At 37.6% G+C, this 15,531-nt stretch overlaps 1 long non-coding RNA gene across 1 annotated transcript; it reads left to right on the forward strand.

Annotated features, from left to right (window-relative positions):
• Nucleotides 1-2,019: 2,019 nt before the first annotated feature.
• On the forward strand, nucleotides 2,020-5,175 carry LOC139147296 (uncharacterized). Its single transcript, XR_011555696.1, has 3 exons — nucleotides 2,020-2,066; nucleotides 2,293-2,383; nucleotides 4,881-5,175. It is a non-coding gene; the product is annotated as an uncharacterized lncRNA (long non-coding RNA).
• The last annotated feature ends 10,356 nt before the right edge of the window (nucleotides 5,176-15,531 follow it).

Genomic DNA, 15,531 nt, shown 5'->3' on the forward strand with positions numbered 1-15,531 from the left:
ACTGCAACAAATTTAAAGCATATACTCCTTTCCAATAAACCAGTTGTAAGTGTATATTATCTGTTGTAGCTTTAAAAGGGTTGCCACACTTTCAACCTTATAACAATGTATATCACTGTAGGCCCAAGTAAATAAAGTCTTTGCAATGCAAACTCATGTGTAGGTTTTCAGATATTTTGTGAAAGCTGCACAAAATTTTCTAGTAGAAATTTTACAACAAAAGTGTTGTGTCACAAAAATAAGCTATGACTTTTCTATCATAGCAATGTATGTCTATATGCAGTCATGTTGTAGCTATGAACCATGTATTATCCTAATGGTTTCAAATCATATAAGGAATTTGCATACCAGTAGTATGAGAAGACAGATTGTATTTGTGTGTGTTTTACAATCGCTTATCTGCCAACCTCTCAGAATGTTGAGTGGAAGCAAAACAAAGTATTTTAACCTGTTTTGTTCCTTGTCTTCCTCACATTGAAATATTTTAGGAAATATTTTGCGCATGCTGTGTGATCAGCAAGGAACAAGCACAGTTGCCGAAGGAGGAACAACCATTGTCATCAATGAAGAAGAGAACCTTGATGATATCAGAAAATGTCACAGTGAATTTCTTTCAACTGGTGGAAACCTAAGGCATGCCATGCAGCACTACAATAGTGTCAGAAAGCCACTTTTCAATGTACCACTGCACAGAGTATGTACTAATCAGTTCAATCCACTATGTTGTTTGCTTCCATTGACCAACTAAACATATAGCTCTGTTCTGTTTCAATCAGTTCACTTTACCTTTCTCTGAACAGTTCAACAGACCACACTGTGACCTATCTACAAGTACGCATGCCACTATGTCCATAACGGTGTGCACAAATAGAAGTTTATTAGTGAAGCTATATGCGAAAACAAGTTGACAATGAAGCCAGCACATATGTCAGCATTTGTGATCAATCTAGTTGTTGTATATTTGTATGTAGTGTTTTCTTCATAAATAGGTAGGTATGAACGTTACAAGATATTTTCATACATTAAAAGTAAAAGATACATGTGCTAACCCTTATATTTTATCACAGGTTGCAGTCCCAGGGTTGCACATCAGTCCTGGCTTGTTTTAAAAGTTTTTAACCATGATGGAAGCTAGCTGTGTCAGTACTGGATATCAAGATCATCACGACTCTGGAGAGAGATGATGACATTGATGAACCCGTGCTGAAGCCTGCTGGATTTGACACATATGTGGCCATGTTGAAACAAGTCGAGACATTACAGTGTGAAGCGAAAGAACTCCAAGAAGAAGCTAAGACCTTGGCTGATAGTATTGAAAAGGCTCTCCTTGCTGATGATGACTGTGACGATGATGATGATGATGACGACAACAGTGAAGATGATGGCAGACCGCCACTAATGACCTTGGGCAAAGTTTAAAAAGCCCAGGAGAAAGTGCAGGAACTCAGTGAAAAAGCTGACAGGGAGGTTAGTGTTTATGAATAGAAGACCTTACTGCATTAAGAAAGAAAATACATGATAGTGTGCTAATTTAAAATCTTGTGAGACACAATTAGTTTCAGTGGCATTGAATAGCTAGCCAAGTCAAACTTTTTATCAAACTGGAACAGTTGCCATGTTAAATAAACATGTAATGTTTAGCATGGTGTGAAATTTCCTGTATCATGTGAGAACACCCACAGATTACCTGTCTAGCTACCTGAGTGAAATCTTAGAGTGTCTTCTTCATCTTTGAAAATGGCATATTGATACAAGAAGTAAGATCATTTGTTCGATGATAAGCAATAACATTATAAATCTCAAGTGCACAGTCATGTCTATGCTGCATTTACAGAATTTTGGCTTGTGCACATTTGTAGTGCAGTCAATACTTTCCATACAACACATACACAATGTTTATCTTTGTTTTCTTAGATATCTGAAGCTACAGACGTAAAAGCGAAACTGCCAAAACAATGTGGTTTTGTAGTCTGCGGTATTGACCAGGCTCTACAGTCATTTGGTGTTGGACGTCATTTTACCACGGGCAGGCATTCATCGGAAATCATGTGAACAAGTGCTGTAAAGTATGTGTTTTACAACTGTACACTTATTTGTTGCTAAAGTCATTAAAAGGTTCAGTATTCTGCTTGTCATGATTTTCAAGCTTTCAGTGTCACATTTATTGTGTGTTATATATATACTACAGAAGATGTATTTCGTCTACATTATTTTGACCTACTTTCAGTGAAACAACTCTGTTTGCTTCTTTGAAAGAAAGTTATCATATCCTTTTTTATTTTTTTGTTTCAGGAAGAAAACATTCAAACGTTGTGCAAGAGCGTCATCAGGACCACAGCAAGAATATGCCCATAGCTGAATAAACAGGCTGCACACATTTGTGGTCTTTATAAGCCAATATTTTCAAAATTTGCAGCCTGCCATAATCTTTAGAAGTACAAGGAATAGAATGTCTGATGAATATATTAGCATTCTCAGTTCAAACATATCACATTTAATGGCATATTACAGAGAACACTTTCCTAATGAAAGTGTACCCCCCAAAATGCATATGTTAGAAGATCATGTCATCCCTCAGATTGCAAACACAGGGTTTGGCTTTGGTTTCCTCACAGAACGGTGTAGAGAGTATCCATCATGAGATTAGGAAGGGAATGGACCGGTATAGTAAAGTACCTGGCCATAATGGTTTAAAGAAATTAGAACTTATGGTAAGGGAGCATCATGTGATGACCAATCCCAGTCATGTGAAAGTGCCAAAAACACAAAGGGGTTCATACAGAACCAAATAAGCAACGTGAAATAATGATGGCCATAGTGATAAAAGTAAAGATAAATCATGATAAAATAAACATGTAAAGAACAAATTAATTAAGTCAATTACAAACCAATGTGTAAATAAAAATATGAAATCTGGTTCTTTCTATGAATCATATTTTTACTGAACTGATGCTTGTATTTTTAGTCCCCACAGATACCGTCCGGGGGGACTTATAGGTTTGGTCATGTCCGTGCGTGTGTCAGTGTGTGCGTTTGTCCGTCCATGCATCCGTCCGTTCACGCAGATATCTCAGAGATACATGGAGCGATTTCATTCAAACTTTGTACAAGGATTACTTGATATGTCATACATGTACATATGCACGTTGATTTGTTTTGTGATATGAACCAATATGGCCGCCGTGCGGCCATTTTATTACAATTTTTTTAATGTACAGAGCCATAACTCCGACATGTTTCAACCGATTTTATTGAAAGTTGGTACAAGGACATAGACCTTCATCATACATATGCACATTAATTTGTTTCACAACATTATCCAATATGGCTGCCATGCGGCAATCGTATTACAATTTTGTCATGTACGGAGCCATAACTCGGGCATATTTCAACCGATTTTATTCAAAGTCGATACAAGGACATTGACCTATGTCATACATATGTACGTCAATTTGTTTCATGATATGATCCAATATGGTTGCATGGCAGCCATTTTGTTACAATTGTTTCATGTCCTTAGCCATAACTCAGGCCCGTCTAAATGGATTTTATTCAAACTTTGTACAAGGACTTTGACCTATGTCATACATATGCACGTCGATATGGCTGCCATGCCACCATTTTGTTACAATTTTTTCATGACGGAGCAATTACTCAATCATATCTCGACCAATTTATTCAAAGTTATTACAAGGACATTGACTCATGTTATACATATGTATGTCGATTTGTTTCACGATATGATCCAATATGACCACACTTCGGCCATTTTGTTAAGGTTATTTTTTCATGTCGAAAGCCATAACTCTGGCAAGTCTCAACCGATTTTATTCAAAGTTGGTACATGGACATTGACTTATGTCATACATATGCATATATATTTTTTAGACAGCAAGATTAAATATGGCTGCATGGCGGCCATTTTGTTACATCTTTTCATGTACAGAGCCATAACTCAGACATCTTTCCACCAGTATCATTCAAAGTTGGTATAAGAACATTGACCTATGTCACACATATGCACACTAGATTTGTTGAACGTCATGTAGCAGTATCATGTCAATTACCTAAGTTTCATAATTAGACTGATATGTCGAGAAATACTGCATCAGATTTCATGAAACTTGGTACAGATGTTAAGCTTACATTGCTTTAACAATGAAAAAGTCATTCATCAGTGTCATTTTAATTAATTTGTAATTGCTTATTTAATGAACTTCCTAATTAGAGTTATATATCCACAAATACTGCGTCAAATTTGATGAAACTCGGTACAGATGTTGATCTCATAGTTTGGTAAATACTGCATCAAACTTTATGAAATATGGTACCGGTGATAATCTATTAGTGTTAGGATACTATGCAAAAATGTTCGGCAACATCCTGTTGATTCATTACTAATTGACTCATTTAATGACCTTTTGTAATTAGGATGGTGGCCTACATTGGTTTTATGTTTTCACCAACGTGGAACTCATTCTTGGCCATTTAGCGCCATCTGTATCACAGTATTTTTATCATAGACCTAATTAATGAAGAGGACTATGTCCTCTCTGAGGACTTGTAATTAAAGTACCGATGAACAAGTAGGGACTGTGTCATCAACGACTTGTTCAATTTAAAATTGATGCTTGAAAAGTCATCTTTATGGTGAGTCCAGTATATGTAATGATGAATTAAATGTAAACTTACTATTTTCGGATGTTTTCACATGTTCAAATGAAACTTCCTTCAGTTTTATCTTACATGAAATATCATGGAAAAGTTAAATTTTAGCATGAAAATAAGAATGAAATACTTCTAAATGCTTTCATTATGATTTAGTATATATACTAACAAGTACAGATGTAAATAACCTTGTTTTGCTTATCTATTTACAGAATACAACGACCCTGGAAGTTGCAAGGTGTCCATTTGATTTCAAGTATTTCTCATTTTTTAATTTTGTTTGTATTTTTTCAGATTGTATTTAAAATAAAGGTATTTGATCATTTCAATTTGTATTTTTTCAGTTTCTGTGTACCTTTCCTTTTCGTTTCCTATATTTTTTGTTTAGCTCTTTATTTGTCCCTTTTTTAAAATGCAACTTTGTGGGATAAGTTACTTTTGATATTCAGAGAGTTTGTAAAAGATGTTTGCCCGAAACTTTGTTACCGGTACATGTAATTTATTTGAGTCTTGTCACTTCAAGAAATAAAAAAAATATGTTTTATTTATATGCACGTGTCTGTTTTGATCATTTATGTTATGGTTTGAAGTAATTTTAATAACATTACAGTTAATTTGCCATTGTGCTGTTAAAACAATCACCGTACAATACAAATAAGGCAATAATACATTGATTTCTGCCTATATGATGAAAAAGGTGCCTCTCTAATTTTTGCCGTTTGTGGCGCTGTTCTGTGGCTTCCGATTGAATGTGTATCCATAAAGTTCGCACACAAGTTAAAAGTCTGGGCCTGCTGGGTATCGCTTTAAACTGCTTAGTGTCACTTTTCCGACAAGCATTTAATTACTCCTTGGCCTAATGATATCCCTCTCTCCGTACAGTATTATGTATAATTCTGCGCTGCACGTACAACAATCAGAAGTCACCCCTTTTGACAAAATTAAAATAAACAACACCTCTTTTTCAGAATTCCCAGAGCTTCAATGAACTAGTGTTATTACATTTCTATATAATACTTATAGCCCTAAACTTGTAATAATAATAATAATAATAATAATAATAATAATAATAATAACAAGGCAGTATTGCTGAAGGCAATGAGTACTTGGGCCGTGATAGAGTAATTTTGAGGACAATATATACTACTATTCAAATATGGTCTTGAATTTCCTCCTGTCAATGAGGCATTTGATTAAATGGTTATTAAACGAAGCAATGACATGACAACGGCAAAATATGTCTAGCAACTTTTGTGGAGTTTGAGGCAGGGGTTCTTTATTTATAGCGGGAATTGCTTAAACTCCTTAAATATTCAAAATTACAGCAAATTTCTTTTGTTCTCGATGGTAGATGTCTAATATTTAGATGGGCATATTTAGATTTTCTACCCTATAGTTATCCCTATATACCAAAAATCGGACATCCAGCACTATTGGCTTGCTCAGAATTAGATATGCGCATAATTAATGAGGTAAAATATGTTGTGTCATAAGGTGTCCCATCATACCATTTATGAAGGGTGTAGCACTTGTGGTTACTGAGTTGTGGACAAATATATATATTTGAGGTCAAAGGTCATCGAGGTCACGTGACATTTTGTCAAAATAATTGTATTGCTAAGTTATTCCTATATACCAAAAATCAGACCTCTAGCTCTATTGCACGCTCAAAATTATATATGCGCATAATTAAACAGGTACAATATGTGGTGTCATAAGGTGTCTTATCATACCAAATATGAAGGATGTAGCACTTGTGGTTACTGAGTTGTGGACAAATATATATATTTGAGGTCAAAGGTCATTGAGGTCACGTCAAATTTGTCATAATAATTGTATTGCTAAGTTATTCCTATATACCCAAAAATCAGACCTCTAGCTCTATTGGCTCGCTCAAAATAAGATATGCGCATAATTAATGAGGTACAATATATGGTGTCATAAGGTGTCCTTTCATACCAAATATGAAGGATGTAGCACTTGTGGTTACTGAGTTGTGGACAAATATGTATATTTGAGGTCAAAGGTCATTGAGGTCACGTCACATTTTGTCATAATAATTGTATTGCTAAGTTATTCCTATATACCAAAAATCAGACCTCTAGCTCTATTGGCTCGCTCAAAATAAGATATGCACATAATTAATGAGGTACAATATATGGTGTCATAAGGTGTCCTTTCATACCAAATATGAAGGGTGTAGCACTTGTGGTTACTGAGTTGTGGACAAATATGTATATTTGAGGTCAAAGGTCATTGAGGTCACGTGAAGTTTTGTCAAACAAATTATATTGTTAACTTATCCCTATATACCAGAAATCAGACCTCTTGCTCTATTGGCTCGCTCATAATTAGATATGCACATAATTAATGAGTAACAATATGTGGCATCAAAAGGTGTCCCATCATACCAAATATGAAAGGTTTAGCACTTGTGGTTTACCATACTGAGTTATGGACAATAATGTATATTTGAGGTCAAAGGTCACCAAGGTCACATGATATTTTGTCAAAATGTCTGAGATATCTGCGTGAACCGATGGACTCACTGATGGACTCACGGACGGATATGAGCCAATCTATAAGCCCCTGGACTTTATCCGTGGGGACAAAAAAACTGTCACTGCATCCTTTAGGCAATATGAATACGATGAGAAACTAAATTTTTATTTTTCTTGGCATCATACATGCGAGTCTATGGAGAACTGCCTTATACATGGGAGTCTATGGAGGTGTAAACTAAAAAGTCCTCTAACGCGGCCAAATTTGATAGCATTGTGAAACAAATCGACGTGCATCTATATGGGGTTGGGTACTAGGCGTGAACGGACGGACGGACGCAGGGACATGACCAAACCTATAAGTCCCCTCGGACTTCGTCCGTGGTGATTAAAAACAACGCAACAGTTATTACAACTACACCGGCGGTAGGTTCATATCCAGAGCCCCGTACGGTCTGCCGCCGTTGCTTGAAAACAATCTCATGCACCCGGCCATATGGGCAGCTGGCCGGATGCATGACTTCCCGGAGAAGGCGAGCTGTCACGTTCAAGCTCAGGATTATTTGTCGATCAAATTTCAGTAAATTTACCTTACCTAGATGAAATTTGTCTATAGGCTGAAATTTCGCCGAAGTTTGACAAAATTACATCGATTTTTCAGGTTCATATGCGACATTTTTGAGTTTTGAGTGCAGACAGAAATAAGTTTTGAGGCAACATGGCTGCGACCCCATGTTTTTTATTTATTTATTAATTTATAATATTCATCCACAGCGGACACGATACATGTACCGACATAGGATAGGATGACTGAAACAGGTGCGAACCACCTATACAAAGCCAGTCACCCTAATGAAATGAAATATGTACAAATGATAAAAGCAAACAACAATAACATACAGGAGATAAAAAATGAAGAAAGTCTAAAACAAATCAAATAAAATCTACATAGGTCTACACCTGCTACACAGACAACGAGAAATCCACGTACAAGTGTTGTCTGGATCAAAACAGTTATAAAATTTATCCCAATACCATTTCGTCAATGTTACTCTAAATGTACAAAGTGAAGCAGTGGTTCTAATTGTCGCCGGTAAATTGTTCCAGAGAATGACAATTCTATTAAAGAGAGGTGTTGGAAGTGACAGTTTTACAATGGTTTCTATCCAGTGCATTTGTATCAGCACTAGAACGTGTATTAATTTTAGATGAGTGAGTTTTGACATACTTATGAACATTTAAAGAGTATTTCCCAGTAGTGCATTTATAAAAGAAAATCAGATCAAGAATCTCCCTGCGAAATGACAACGGTAAAAGGTTTACAGCAACTAATCTTTGTTTATAATCAATGTCAGTGGGATAATTAAGAATATACCTTGTTGCTGCTCTTTGGATTTTTTCAATTTTTACTAAGTTGCGCTTAGACTGGGCTGCCCAAACGACACTTCCGTACTCCAGATGACTACGCATTAGTGAACAGTAAAGAGCTTTAAGTGTTTTAGAGTCACATTTGTAGCCACAAGTGCGCTTGATCATGCCAAGCAATCTATGAGATTTCATGCAAATACGATCAATGTGAGTATTCCAATTCAAGTCGAAAGTGAGATCAACACCTAAATCACAGTATTTTTTAACTGATGCTAAGTCATTACCATTCATGATATAATCAAATTCAGAAAATTTTTACATCGTGTAAAGTGGAGGACATTGCACTTTCCTGTATTAAAAGTCATACCCCATTTGACACTCCAGCTATAAAGAGAATGAATATCTCTCTGTAAAGCTTCACAATCTTGTGAATTTTTATCACACGAAAACACTTGGAGTCATCAGCAAAGAGAGCTAAGGGAGTCTTAGGAGATACACAGACGGGCATATCATTGACATATAATAAAAATAAAAAAGGACCCAAAATGGATCCCTGGGGAACTCCTGAAGGAACAGGCAACCAATCTGAGCATTCACCTTCAACTACCGCTCTCTGTCTTCGATGTGACAAATAATTAGAGAACCAATTATGCAGCATACCATTAAAACAAAAGAATGCAACTTATTTAATAATTTGTCATGAGGTACTTTGTCAAATGCCTTGAGGAGTCCAGATAAAGCATATCCACCTGTCCTCCTTTATCTAAGACTTCTCCGATGTCATGAACAATTTGTACAAGTTGACCCCTAGCCCTGCGTACGATGCTATGTGCTACAGCTAACACACAGCATCGTACGCAGGGCCAGCGAGAGAGTTGCCGACATCGACGGTTATTTACGAGAAGTAAATAAAAGACTGTCATTTTTGGAAGCGATCGAGTAGCTGAGGTAGGCTGGGATACGACTTGGGCCCAAGAAAGCTGAATTTCGGCAGTAATTTGGCTTTTACGTCAAGTCCCAAAATGGATTGAAGTCACCGACCCAACGTACGGGTCTTTGCAGGGCTGTGGTGAGCGGGGCGGTAGCTGTAGCGGAACACACAGCATCGTACGCAGGGCTAGTTGACCCCCAAGTGAAAATGTGTTCGCGATCAAATCTTCCTATATTTTTTTCAGAATTTTCAACAAAATCATTGCTTCTTCTTACATCTTTTGTAAAATATGAAATACCAAATAAAACTGCGATGTGCCATGTCTCCAGATTTCTAAAATATCGTTCGTTGACCGTTCAACGCAAACTTGTGACGCAGTTGAAATTCAATACTGACCGCCAAATAATCTTAATGAGACGAGATCAGTCTAGACATCCTCCAAATTATCCAACCATTCGCATTGGAGTTCAGCTCGCTTAGAGTATCATAACATTCTTCGGCCTTCTTTTAGATCGACCCTAATCTCTCCCATTTAGGAAATAAATACACAAGCTACCTCGACAAAACTTCGTGCACCATCCAGGACCAAACGCACCACAAATCTGTAAAAAGTTCAAATCAGTTTATTTTGGACTGGCTTTACCCAACATTTCATATTGTTTCTTATGCCAGATTTGACCACGTGCTTACTGGCGACCCCTTTACATGCAAATTTTGTGTCAAATGATGTGTTCCCCTGGAAAAACAAACGTACGATTTCTAAATGAAGGAGGCGAAATTTGCCCTCAAGACTCGAAACCACCCCTTTATGGGGTGTACCTAGCTATTTTGAACGAGCTTCTCGAATCTGCAGCTCTATTTCGAAATGATGGTCTGGTTTTCTCAGCTCAAGGATAAGTGTTCTCCATCGCTGTGGGCATTACTATTCTCAACCGGGGGTACAGTTTCCAGTCGTAATGTTTTTCATTGTGTCCGGGATATAAAACCTTTCCTTTTCAAACTTTCTCTTTGATTAACACTAATCCACATCTTGTCAGTGATTAAACATGTTTCAAGTTTAAATGTTAAATTCTGGTCTCGAGCCCTCCTGTTCGACCAAACCGAAATTACCCCTCCCACTTGGCTCGTCCAGTGGGTGTAGCAAGGGTCGTGCCATCGCCTAGTAAACGGAGGGTGCATTAATTGTTGCATTTCGATGCACATTTTGATTATATTCAGAAGATTTTGTGGCAAAAACTCAGATAGAGAAGCATTATATTCACATCTCACTTATTCAAGACTGGCTGAGAGCAGCACTTCCATTCAGTTAACATCATTACGCCATTTATTATGCCAAGAAAGATGAAGCCAAGACATTTTGCCCTCCCTGGTCTCAGCCAGACATGGTTATACCTTACAGATTTTTTTCCCACGGAATGAAAACAAATGTACTTGGGCTGAGGCCCAAGTACAAATAATAAATGGACCTAACTACTGCTTCTGTTGTCGGACTTCTTATTAATCAGACTCTATGGACTTCATCTTATTCCTTCCGTTCAACCAGAAAAGATAAAGGTTCAATAAACGACGAACTGTGACATCTTCGTGAATAAGTACAAGATTTAAAATTCAGTGTAATTTTTTTTTAACCCTTTGATTTTAAGAAAATAGTGTTTTAAAAACTCGCAGCTCTTTTACAAATATCCATCAAATTATTACTCCTAATCTTATGTTCTAAGCTGAAGACCACATTGTGATTCAGTCTACCCATCTCTACATACGGCTCATTAAACCGCTAGCTAATATAAACTTAAAAGGACTGATTCTCAAGTTCTTTGTTTCAGTCATTCTTCAACTTTGGTACTGTAAAGATTACTCCCCCAGCATTCCACTTGTCTGACTTTTCAAATGCATCAATGAATTCTTAAAAGTTCAGCTACGTCGAATATTTGCGTCTTTGTAAATCGTAGTGCAAACACGCGATAGAAGCTGATACAGAATAAAAAAACATAAAACAAATACAAAATGTCTCGATCCTTGCCCCGAAATTATTAAATGGTTGATACTTGTTGTCTCATGTTAGAGGGCGACGATGTTATTAATCGTAAGTGTGCGTCTTCGTTTATTTCCCGAATGTTGAGACAGCCTTAGGGATTGATTAGTATCTCTGACCTGGGGGCCGGTGGATTATTTTTGCAGACGTTTAAAAGTGGCTGACCCCCCATTTCAACTTTCGGAAAGAGGTTGACCCCCCCCCCCCCCCCCACGATTCTCACTTTCGAAAACAAGGTGACCCCCCCCCCCCTGCGTGCGACAAGGGTAAAACAAAAGGTGGAATATAAATTCAACAATTCAGTATGTACACTGGAAATTCGTCTGGCTTGAAATATAACCACTTGGTCTGTAGGTGGCTTGCCTGTGAACCAGTGTGTATATGTTTGAAATATTTCGGTTTGCCAGAAATCCACTTAGATTTTTTTGGTTTGAAGTCACGCCACCACATAGAGTATGAATGGCAACAAATGGCAACTTTGTGGGTATGGTTTAAGTTTAAACCATTCCATCACTTGAAATTAGTCGGCCTGTATTCAAGCCATTGTCATGACAGTCACTGGTTAATATCTAAACCAGAATTTTACATCACATCAGGACATTAATAGGCCTATAACAGGGACAGGGAGGACCATGCGCATCCATGGGTGCATTAGTGCGACGTATTGATAAGCTTTAATTTTGTGCAATACAATTATTCAAATTTTTCAATTTAACAGAAGACATGGACTTGCTACACGTCTATGGGCACATAAATATCAAAACAACTAATTAGAGGAATTAACTGACAATAAATAGCGTTGATCGCAAATGACATCATTTTTCTTCATTAATATGGAAAAATAAATATAGGGCCTACATGCCCAATTCTCCATTTTTTCCGACAGAACAACAAAAGTAAAAATCATAATAATTTACGGCTCAAACTAAAAGCTACGACAACAGCCATGCATGGAGGAACAAACTTTGGCCGAATTACAGGCAGTGATGTCATGCACATGCAGCTACATATATAGTAACAAACCTGAAATCGCGATCACGCTCTTGTAGGCATATATATACTAAATTTTTCCGGGCACAGCCTTGATCTAGGAAATGTCCGATGCATTTTATTATTAAGGACATCTTTGAAATAGATGTTCTATGCTCCTGAAGTGTGCCAAAAATACACAGGCCATAACACAGCTGAGTGATATTAAGACTAAGCGTATGTCAATAAAGGTCAACGGTCTACAAAAACAGCGTGCTCGTGCACCCTTTGTAACATTACGCTTTAAAATAGTTCAATTTTTACACAATGATTCGCCGAGCAAATGTTAACTTCGTTATAGATATTATATCTCGATGACAAATGTAAGAAAGATAGTACTTGCTGATTGATCGTGCTCATAAAGGGACCGCTGGCTGGTGGAATCCTCACCACTTCACTCTATAGGGAGTTGTGTATTAATTTCTATAGCACAGACTAACGATTGCACGCCCAAGTCCCGTAGTTCTTAGCCTTTGCAGCACAGCCGAGGCGACAGTCCCACCTCTCCGATTCCGTATTTCGGCAGTCTGTCAGATTACCTAGTTTCCCGCACAAGTCGACAGTAATGGCTTCCATCACCGACGAAGAATGACTTCGGAAGAACTGGTTATGTATCTCAACGATAACTATTTGCTACCACATGATGCAACCGACGTCTTTGAAATTGAAGGCAAGTACAAGTCAAGCATAAGCTTATGCGTGCATTTGTTTTTGCATATTCCGTGTAAGGCGTGCAAAATCATTAATTTAACCGGGCTTGTTTTTTCCTCTAAGTATATCCGTTTGCTTGAGCCATGTTTAAGTTACATGCATGCGGTTGAAAATTGTTGAACAATCGTTGCACAACTATTCGCCATTCTCTTCGACATTCACGGCTACACTATGGTGGAACAGCGAAAATTGATAGCACTGCTAGTACTAGCTGCAAAATATTGTAGCGCTGTGCTGAGGTGGTCGGTGATTTTTGGTTTTTGCGACCTCGCTCACCAGCAGCTATGCTATGCACGATCGCATTCCATAAACAATTATGGAAGCCGCCAATACCAACTTCCGGTAATGGCGGCTCCAGAAACACGGATGCCCCACGCTAAATGTTCACGGAACGCGATCGACGTGTTTGAACAAATTCCAAACCCCATAAACGACAAGGTAAGTGTAGTATAGTGTTTAGTGTTCAGCAGTGATAAATCGGTACAATCAAATGCAGTAAATATGTAGCATTTTTATATCAACATGCCTCGTCCAGTTCGATGTGCTTATTTGGAACTCTTCAGGCGAACTAACTTGCCAGGCTTTGATACAGGGACCACCATGCCATTCTTTCAATAAACTAACATACACTGTTTTCATGATTGGTTTTCTTGTTTATGGGATAAATAACCCCAAACCGGGAACTCAGATGATTTAATACAGACACTTATCACATGCACAAGCCAAGTTTGTCGTCTCCGAACAAAAAATACGGGATTTATTCTCTGGTCGTTCTACGTCACGACAACCCGCGTCTATGTCATCAATTTTGGTGTGTCGGACCTTTTTTTGTCGATCTTCGGTGTGCTCGTAAATATGTAAACAAACAACATGGCGGCCGATGTTTCTCCCACGATCAAAAGTCATGTAATGAAATCGATATTTTCACAGACTACGACATTACTAATCCGAACAATGTAAACACAAGAGTGTACCGCCTGTATATTCCGAAGGAATTACGTGAATAATTTGCGGAAACAACGAACTCGAAGCTGGTCGCGTATACCGTGGGTTCCGTACGCATTGCAAACAGGGTCAGGCGCGACGTTTACAGTGTTCGCGCCCCGTCGAGATTCAGTCGATATTTGTTCCCGAAAAATAGCGTATCTTCGTCTGTGATAAATTTCTAGGACTATACTATCTTTGAAATAGAGTGTAACTTGCGGAAGGTAGCCTACGTCACGGTCCTCCCTCTGGTGGAGGACTGTGCCTACGTGTAGACCGAGAGCTGTCATTTGCTCCACACACGAACGAACGTGAGCGCTAACGCACACGGCGGACGACTGGAAATGATTGACAACTCGTGCACGGCGTACTGATATTTATTTCTAAAGTAGTTCAAAAGTTTAACGCGGAATCGTCATGGAAAACTTATTTTATTTTGCAAAAAATAACGAATTCTTGGCTTGTGCATGTGATAAGTATATTATTCCCTAATATTTTTCTTCGTTCAGCTCGGAAAATACTCGTGACGTAATGACCGTGTCACCACTCGTCTTCGACTCGTGGTGACACGGTCATTACGTCACTCGTATTTTCCTTCGCTGAAGAAAAATATTAGGGAATAATATCTATAATATCTAATATACCTCACAAATCATTTGTCCAAAATGACGTTATGGTTGATTCAGTTATTCAAGACAAATTTATGTTTCAACAGCATGAATTGAACTTGGGTCCATCAACATAATTGCTTACACAAATCTTGTGAGTCATCTTGTCATTCAACTTTAATGACAAGATATACCTGTCTTGAATTTCAAGACAGGTAAATATACATGTACTAAAATGATTAATTTTCAGTAAATAACTTCATGTACAAATGTTGACTAATGACTTCCACTTACCAGAAATAGATACTTATTTATTTCTTTTTCAACGGACATGATATACTTGATACAGAAATTGCCTTCAGCTCCACAAATTAACAATGAATTCTCTGAGTACAATGTGGAAACAGAATGAAGACTGCCCTTAGATATGGTGGAATTCAGAAAGTGGATTCATAAAAGATGATCAAATATCGTCGTGTGCAGCGATAATAATTACGCAAGGTCGAATGTTCCTCATATTTCCACATATAACACTAACATTTTGGGTTTTTTCAAACTTCAGCTGTTATTAACTATATTTGTGACGCGTCTTTGTCATGGTCACACAGCATACATACATGTTTACACTTGTTATTGTAATAATCAATCAAATGAGGGGAGCCACTTGCATACACCTGTTTTATGATAATGAAACTTAGC

The sequence above is a fragment of the Ptychodera flava genome, chromosome 2 (genome assembly GCF_041260155.1).
Source record: "Ptychodera flava strain L36383 chromosome 2, AS_Pfla_20210202, whole genome shotgun sequence".
NCBI classification, from domain to species: domain Eukaryota; kingdom Metazoa; phylum Hemichordata; class Enteropneusta; family Ptychoderidae; genus Ptychodera; species Ptychodera flava.